Below are 9,004 nucleotides of genomic sequence, written 5' to 3'. Positions count from 1 at the left end.
ACTTGTATGTGACCACATACATGCTTGAATAACATATAGATAACCAGGGATTTTATGTTTATTGGTTTGTGGTAAAGCAAATAAAACAATTAACCGAGCAAAATACAAGATGTGAAGTAAATATCATATATTAACAACACAAGTGTTCGTACATATTGTTTACAAACTACAAGACACAAGACTTTAGGGCATCAACCCTAACAATTGGAGCTTCTAATCTGTAGGTCCATAAGATCCGCTTGCTAGCTCACTAAGGATAAAACAAGGAATCATTGTTTTTGGAGTGAATTTAAAAATAAGAAAGGAGATGACTACTACAAGATAACTATGTTACCTATAATGTCACAACATTCCACACAAAAATTACAAGATATAATCAATAGATAAATGAATACAAGAGATTGGTAACCCAGTTCGGTATAAACCACCTGTTGGGAATGTTCTAAAACTCGCAGTTCATAATCATGGAAATATATTCAATTTACTACTAAAAGTATTGTTGAAGCATTTATTCAATAAAAGTGTTATTGAAATTGCATTAAGTAATAAAAATCCAATAGACGAATCCATGGCTATAGTATGAATATAGTAACTTTATGTAGAGACATAAAAGAGAATCAAGTTATAGTATATAGCCATAAAGGTCTATAAGTATATGGATAAGATTGGGTACCTCGTCTTGGGGACACTATGGATGCGGCCTACTTTATATACTGATACAAATGACATGATCCCAAAATCATTCATGTAGAGACATGTGAGTAAAGGCATCCTATGCGAAAGAGTTTTGCATAAGACCAAACCACGAAATAATCACTTTTTTTTAATAACGACTGATTACTGTTAAAACTGACTATTTCAATTTGATGACCTATGGTAACTCGATCTTAATCCTGACCTAACTATGAATTATTGTTTATTCGGGATTATCCTTTGATCTTCATAGATGAGAGTTGGCTCAATAGCTCCACTCAACAAACCTCCATTTTTGGGATAAGACTAGATAGATAGTTGGGAACATAGTCCCGCAAGATGGAATTCGTTCCTACTCGTTTTAGGGTTAGCAGATAGATTGTTCCCTTCAGTACTGATTCCTTGTCTTGAACAAAGGGGCCACCCCTCTCATTGTCGAGAAGGATATGGTTTATTAGTTGTAGAGGATCAGTGGGAATTTAAGGAGCAAGATGTATTTACAGGGGTAAAATGATAATTTTGACCTAGTTGTAAATACGAACGACATGTGAAGGATCGATTTACTGATTATGGTTAAATCAAGTGGACAAAAATACATCTACTATGAGGAGAATGCAACCAGCGAGCTATGGTGGTATGTCTCGGTGGTTAACAAATATTGATTAATTCGGTTTAAAGAGTTTAGCCAGTTAGTTTCAAATCGTTAGAGCTCATGATCTATAGGTTTATAAGGTTTCTTTACTAGCTCGTAAAATATTACACCTTGGATTAAAAAATTGAGCAAATTTGAAGTGTTCAAATTTGGAATTAGGATTTGAATTTGAAATTTTCAAATTCAATTTAGGGTTTGGATAATTATATTCGATATAATTAAACGTTTGATTTATTGAAATTAAACATAAATTGGAGAGTTTAAAATATTTAAATATTGGTTTATATATAATTTACATGATAGAGATTCATGTTTAATTTAGATGTTTTATTAATTTAATATTTGATATTAAATTATTATTTAATTAATTAAATTAAAATTAATTTCAATTTTTTAAGAAATTCAATTTTTGGAAAATTGAATTTAAATTATGTTTAATTTAATTTTAAATTAAATAATAAAATTGGAGAAATTGGATTTTTGAGTGGAAAAACCCAACATTGAGGGTTTTAGTGGAGTTTTCCATCTTTTGACACCTTGCCCATTCACAGTGCTAATTATGGTGTCAATTAGCTGAATGTATGAGTGCTTGCATGCTACAACTTGTTAAATACATCATTATTCAAAATTTTGAAGGCCATGCATTCTGGAATTTATGAAATTTCTGTAAAAAGCTCTTTAACTCTCAAATCCTCTCCAATCCCTTGCCCAATCCATCTCAAATTAGATTTTTTACTACTTAATCTAAGGCTAAAAATAGTAGAGAAGTTTCTTTCGGTGGTCTACTAAGGATTTAAAGATCAATTTCTGGGAGATCAGCAAGGATCAAGAGAGATTCTATAAAGGTATACAAACTATGAAACCCTCTTTATATGAAAATTGTTTTGTGCATACTTTCGCTTTATACATGTTTATCCTATCAGTTATTCATTTTGACATAAAAGTTTTCATAAATTAGGAGAAACTCTGATCTCTCTCTGCTTCTGTTTTCCAGATGAGGAGTTCCAACGAAGATTGATGAACAATAGTTGAGAAAATCAGACATGCAAGACATGATTCAAGAAGGGAAGGAGAAGAGAAACACACTGATTACAGTGGTTTAGTCATTGTGACCTACATCCACTTCAACAAGCTGTGATTTCTTTCTTTATTTCAACCTTCCAGTTCTTTCTTTATAGATCCACACATTTTTCTTTTTGTAAACAGAGGATGAATTCATATTGACCTGATTTTCTTCTCCCAGTATTTATGAAGAACAATTTCTGATTTTGGTAGTTTCTTAGTACTATAATAGAAAAATAGTTTCTCTATTACAACAGTTTTTTAACATATTATTTTCTTTTCTGTATGAGGTGAGCTCAAGTAAGGAAGTTTTGCTGTATGCACGATCTGAATGAGGTAATCTTTAGCTAACTTCTTTACCTTTCTTAATATTTTTTAAGTGAGTTGTCTGAAATTTTGGGAGAGCGGATTGTTTTAGAAGTGTTGGGTGGTATGGCTACCTTGTGAGGGTAATATGTGGAAGAAGGGGGAATGTTAATAGTAATAAGAAGGGCATACGGGGGTTGTAATAAAAAAAAGATACAAGAATTTTAGGCTTTAATGTCAATTGAAAAATGTGAAACAGGATGTATAATGTCAGTTTTATTATTTTAAAAAAAGTGGATCTTTAATGTCGGTTTTAAATCGACATTGTAGGTATACCTTTAATTTCGGTTTTAAATCGACATTAAAGACTGCTTTTTTTTAAAAACATATATATAACCAATTTTCTTCTCCCCCCCCCCCCCCCCCCCCTCCCCCCCTCCCCCCGCCCTCCCCCCACCCCCCCACCCCCCGCCACCCCCCCCCCCCTCCAATTTTTTTTTCTTTCATTTCTCAGATTCCACTCACAAAAACAACCACGCCAAAACCCTTTCCAACATGACTCTTTTCATCCTTCCACACGAAACCCACAACTTGACCAAGCATCCAATCAACACCTTCCCTGACCCCCACCCCCTTGGTCCATTTGCAGCAACCAATGGTCTCGACTGTGCTCTTCGTGGAGAGAGAAGACCGAAGACTCGCTGACTTCAGAGTAGGCTTTCGGAGGCAGCGACGACGTTTTTCCAAAAACATTCACACGATTGTCCTATGTCGTTTGATCGCTCTACTTCGCTCCACCAGCCGACCTCCAATTAGAAGAATCGGAACACCTTGCCGCGGAGTTTGAGTTCTCGCGCTCGCTCCCTCACTGACTCTCCCCTTCAACCTCAGTAGCTTGTTAATCAGATTCATTGAGTTTTTAATTTGATTGTGTGACTGTGACTTGTATGGATTATCAAGGATTCGATGTTTGATTGTTGACGGATGAGTGTTGATTGAAATTTTTGTATTGTGGATTGTGAAATTATGCATGGTGTTTGGGGAATTTCAATTTTGTCTGTGTGGGAACTGGATTGTTTTTGGGTCAATTTTGGACCAATTTTAGCGGGAAGTTTAATCGATTGGACCCTAATGAGAGCTTTTAAAGATTCTAATCGTTCAAAGTATGATGAAATAAGTTATTGATTTCCCATGCTATATTTAATGAACAACTTCGTTGTAACTGTATGTTAAATTTAGACTTATTTAAACTACAAGGAGGATAATTGAAAATTAATTTTGGCTAACATAGGAGGAAAGAATGAGTCTTAATTTTTGCTTACTAACCATTTCATTTTCCTCTTTTAAATTATACATGATGAATTAATTATATATCTGTATGTGTCTAATTCTTACGATTTCAATTTAGAATCAGAATGAGTACACTAATATAAAGGACATAGGAAACAATGACATTTGTATAAATGAACTTCTATGTCAAGTTTCTAAACAAACTAATTGGATTGTTCAAATTATCAATAGAGTTTTACTGATTGTTTGTCTTTTTCACATATTGTTGGAAAAAGTTATTTTTTGAGTTTCCTACCAAAATCATTTATGGTTCTAATAAGTTTCAAATTGACAGGACATAAAGCTAGATGACTTGGAAGAAAATCACTTTGTTGTTGTCCATGGAGGTGGTTTTGGTGCTTGGTGTTGGTATAAAACTATTGCTCTTCTTGAAGAAGCAGGCTAAGAGCTACGGCGGTAAACTTAACTGGTTCAGGAAGTCATTCATTTGATCCAAATAGCATCACAGATCTCTCGCAATATGTGCAGCTGCTCATGGATGTTCTTGAAAAGCTTCTTCCTGGCAAAATGGTTTCCATCCTTTTAACCTACTTTACTATATATATATATATACACTTTGATAAAAAAATGTTATTGAGATAGGTTTTTCTATTTTGATTGTCTATTTTTTGATTAAGCTATTGTATTTTGCACTTGACTCCCTCGAAGCTTAATTTCTTTTATCTTCTTAACTTATTCAGGTTATCCTAATTGGGCATGATTTTGGTGGTGCTTGTATTTCGTATGTAATGGAATTATTTCATTTCAAAATTGCGAAGGCTGTCTTCCTTGCTGCAACAATGTTGAGTCATGGGCAAAATACTCTTATTATATTCTCCTTGCAGGTACTCTCATTCCCTGATATAAATGATTTTGTAGCTTTAGACTTGAATATATGTAGAGAGTTGAATTTCATATAAAAAACTACATATTGGTATGAATGATTAACTTTCAAAATTTTAAATGTTGTTTTCTCTTCATTCTTTTTTTGGCTTTTATTCAATGCTGCTAGACGATCTTTCTGTACTCTTCCAGTCATGTTTATTTTAGTTTAGCTATGCTTGAATCTGTGCTAGGCTGGTTCGGACGATGTCATGCGATAGGCTCAAGTCTTTGTGTACTCAAATGGCAATGACAACCCTCCAACAACTATTGAATTGAAAAAGATGAAACTCCAAGTGTTGTAGTTGTGAAAGAATTGAGGTACTTTACGAAATTATTTTTTGTCTCATTGTGTTTACCCCTTCCCCTTCTAATGGTCACATGTGCATATTAGGAAGAAACAATATCTTTAGAAAATGGTTCTCGTCATCTTGGTTTGAACTCAATGTGAAACAACTGTTTCATCATTGCTTTCCACACATCAGTTGGTTGTAGTTGGACTCATAACTAACTCTTTAATTGATGCAACCAAGAGACACTAGTTATCTTTTACTTGATGATGCTACCGTATGACATTTCTGCTCTCTTAGATATTTCTCTATTTCCAATTACACAAATTTAATTTGTTCAATGTGGTATGTTCTCATATTTTCAACAAAATGTACAGATCTCAAAGAGGGCGAAGGTTTGCGTAGGGTACCTTATAACCGACATGTTTACAAAGTCTTATAGATTAATCCGTTGATGTGAAGTTACTGCTATTCTTGTTTTATATGGCCTCCCTAGGTATGGTTTCCTTGTCAAAGTATTCGAGCACACATGGCTCAGGCCATGAAGTAACTTCTTCATTTCAGGTCATTGAGAGGATCTATTATGGCTCACGAGATGATGCACACATGGCTCAGGCTTAAAGGTCATTTATTTACTTCGTACTCTTTATGTTTTCTTTTTTTATTGATTTCACAATAGGTTTTTAACACGTCACGACGTCAAACCGGTTATTCCAGTTTAAAGCCTAAGTTTGAAGAAGGCTCTATTATTCTAAATTCAATTTAGGAGTTGTCAACTAAAATTTCAAAATAATTACGATTTGAATTAAGTTCTTTAATTTTCATAAGTGAATCACTCTAAATTCTTACACTTTCTTTTTAGTATTATTGATTCATCGTTCGCATCTGTTAAATTGAGATAATAATTAAACTAATTCAGAGTATTTTTTAGCTAATTCATTTGAACAATAATGAAATAATTTTGAGTGAAGTTTTTCAATTTGTTAGGTTCAAGATTGACGTGTAAGACTAAATTTTGATTCTTGGGGATTTGGAAGGAAGATAGGAAGATTTCATTGGACATGTTTTAAGAAGGTTGACAAGTGGAGAAGGTGCACCTACACAAAAAGGACTTCATAACAACATTAATAACAGGTACAAGGTAATATTTATAAGATGCTTATCTTAAAGTCTATTTGTTCTAAACTTTGGATTAGATTCAGTGTTGGAATGTTATGACTATCCTATAGTTATGGTAGTCATAGCTTAGTTGTTTATGAATTCCATTGAGTGGTTTATGGTAGCTGAATTTCTTAGGCATCCTTTGGTAGTTTGTGGGTTAGGTTAATTCTTCATTATCATTGTCGAATCTTTTGTTATATCTTGTTTAACAATTTATTGTGCTTCTTCGTCAATTTGAATCTAATTTGTCCTTGGAAACTTCTTTAGATAATGTAGGATTGACCCTCAATATCATCTTTTAGTTGGAGTTGTTTTTTATAGTTTCATTTGATTGAAGTCTTGTATCCGTTTGGTGTGCTTTTTAGTTGCTTGAAGTTTTGGTGTTACTTTAAGGGCTTTTTACTTTTTAGTTATATGGGTAATGCAAAACTTTTTAGTTGGAGATGCTAATTTCCTCCTTTCCTCTTTCGTATGCTTATGCTTCTATTTTGGCATATTTTGGATTTTTATTATGTGATTCGAGCTTCTGTGTGGTTGTTTATAATAGAACATGATATCTTGGCCTTCTTTGCAAATTCTCATGAATACTCGAAATCATAAATTTCCATGTTTGTTTTTCCATATCTCCCTAACTTGAACTTCATAAATTCTTTGTGTGGGGTAATTGAATTCTTATTATATATTGTTTGCCTATTTTTCTCTGCTTGCAGGAAGTGATGCTTTCGATTTGGATCAAATCTGTGGTGGATGGTGGAGAGAACATAATGAAGGAGCAATTGAAAGACTATTTGGAAAACATTGTATAATAGCAACAAGTGTGTGTGCACTTTTGTACACCCTCTTCGACGTCGGTTTAAAACCAACATTAAAGACAACGGACATTAAAGGGCATTAATAACACTATCTTTAATGTGGTTGTCAACCGACATTTAAGACCTTTAATATTGGTTTTAAACGGATATTAAAGCCCATAATTCTTGTAGTGAGAGTTCAATATAGAATTTAGAGAGAACGAGAGGAGGGAAAATAAGATGCAGAATAGCTGAAGACTCCATGGAAGATAAGCCCAACAATTTTGATTGGACCGAAGTTGGAATAACACACAATCCAAAGTGTGATCAACAGTAATGCAAACTCTGTTGCTCCTGAATTTCAAAGAAAATTGTCACCTGATTCATCAGTCTGTTGCTACATGTAGCTAAGAATGGAAATTGTGTAAGGTATCTCATTCAAGTTAAGTTTCAAGTTCAACGAGAATTTGGGAGTAGTCTCCATTGCATACTCGGGGACTACTGTCGTTCTAGTCCCTAGTAGCCCTAGGTTAGGTAGGATAATCTTGGGCGGAGTGTGACATTCTTTCGCGGTTGCACAAACTCACAAACTCTTCGTACTCCAGAATGCCTCACATGAATAGAAATATTCACGAACAGGGATACCAACAACAAGAAATCTTGCTATTCCTAGGCAATGAATTAGATTGTGGGATCTAAGTGTCTTGGAAGAGGAAGGGAATATTGCAGAGAGTTCATGAGACAGTTATGTGTTCTTTCCCTTCTATAACTCTTACAGAATAAAGAGAGACATTTCTCGCAAAAATAACATGAAAAGGATAACTCCTGTTCATTCCAATAACTGCTCTCCTACCACTACTGTAGGCGAGTTATTTTAAAATATAATATTTAATGAAAAATTCTAAAACATAATTCAACTTTAATTAAATAAATATAAATAATTAATCTACTTAATTATTTATAAAATTAAATAATACATCATCTCATTAACTAATTACAGATTCAATTAAATATCTCATATTTAATTAAATATGCATTTAAATCATATTCAAATGCATAACTCTCTCATAATCTATAGTTTCAATATGAATGTTATTCATATTAATTTTAACTTATAGTTTCAATATGAATCTTATTCATATAATTAATATTCAGATCTTCTCTAAATCTATTACTTTCATTAATATAGTATTAATTATAAATCATATTTATAATTAACTATATATTATTATAATTCTCTATATATTTACGTATATATATATATATATTATATATTTTTATACTAATCAATAATGAATAATCAACACTTTATTTCTCTAAATAATTTGAACTCATTCAAATTATTTTAAAACTTGTCATTCCTTAAATAATTTGAACAATCTAATGAATCTACATATTGGAAGTTCCAATAATATGAGATAATTAATTAAACTCTTCAATAAATTAATTAACATTCATTAATTGCAGGTGTACTCCACTAAAAAACTCATAGTTGCACTATTAGCACTGTAAATATATTTCTGTATCCATGGATATAATCAATCAATAGTAAGTTGACCATTCACAAATTGTTTCGTAACTACAACGGGTCAAATTGTCGATTTACTCTTGTACATTACATCTAACTTCTCAAATATCACTAATCCTCCGTACCAATCCGGTAGACCATCGCTCGACAACACACCACAACTAGGGAGAAGTAAAGAGTAACACTCCGCTCCCATGGTGGGTGACCCGCGCGGGGGCCCTCCTCCCCCAACATTCACACTAATAAATAACGTGGGGGCCTCCACAGGGGGGCGTGGTGACAAGATGGGGCAAGATCCCAGTAGACTCTT

At 33.2% G+C, this 9,004-nt stretch overlaps 1 pseudogene; it reads left to right on the top strand.

Annotated features, from left to right (window-relative positions):
* Nucleotides 1–3,268: 3,268 nt before the first annotated feature.
* Nucleotides 3,269–5,229, top strand: LOC120068907 (annotated as a pseudogene).
* Nucleotides 5,230–9,004: the final 3,775 nt, after the last annotated feature.

This window comes from Benincasa hispida, unplaced genomic scaffold (assembly GCF_009727055.1).
Source record: "Benincasa hispida cultivar B227 unplaced genomic scaffold, ASM972705v1 Contig1326, whole genome shotgun sequence".
Lineage (NCBI taxonomy): Eukaryota > Viridiplantae > Streptophyta > Magnoliopsida > Cucurbitales > Cucurbitaceae > Benincasa > Benincasa hispida.
Note: the sequence above shows the minus strand (reverse complement) of the source record. Positions and strands in the feature narration are given on the sequence as shown.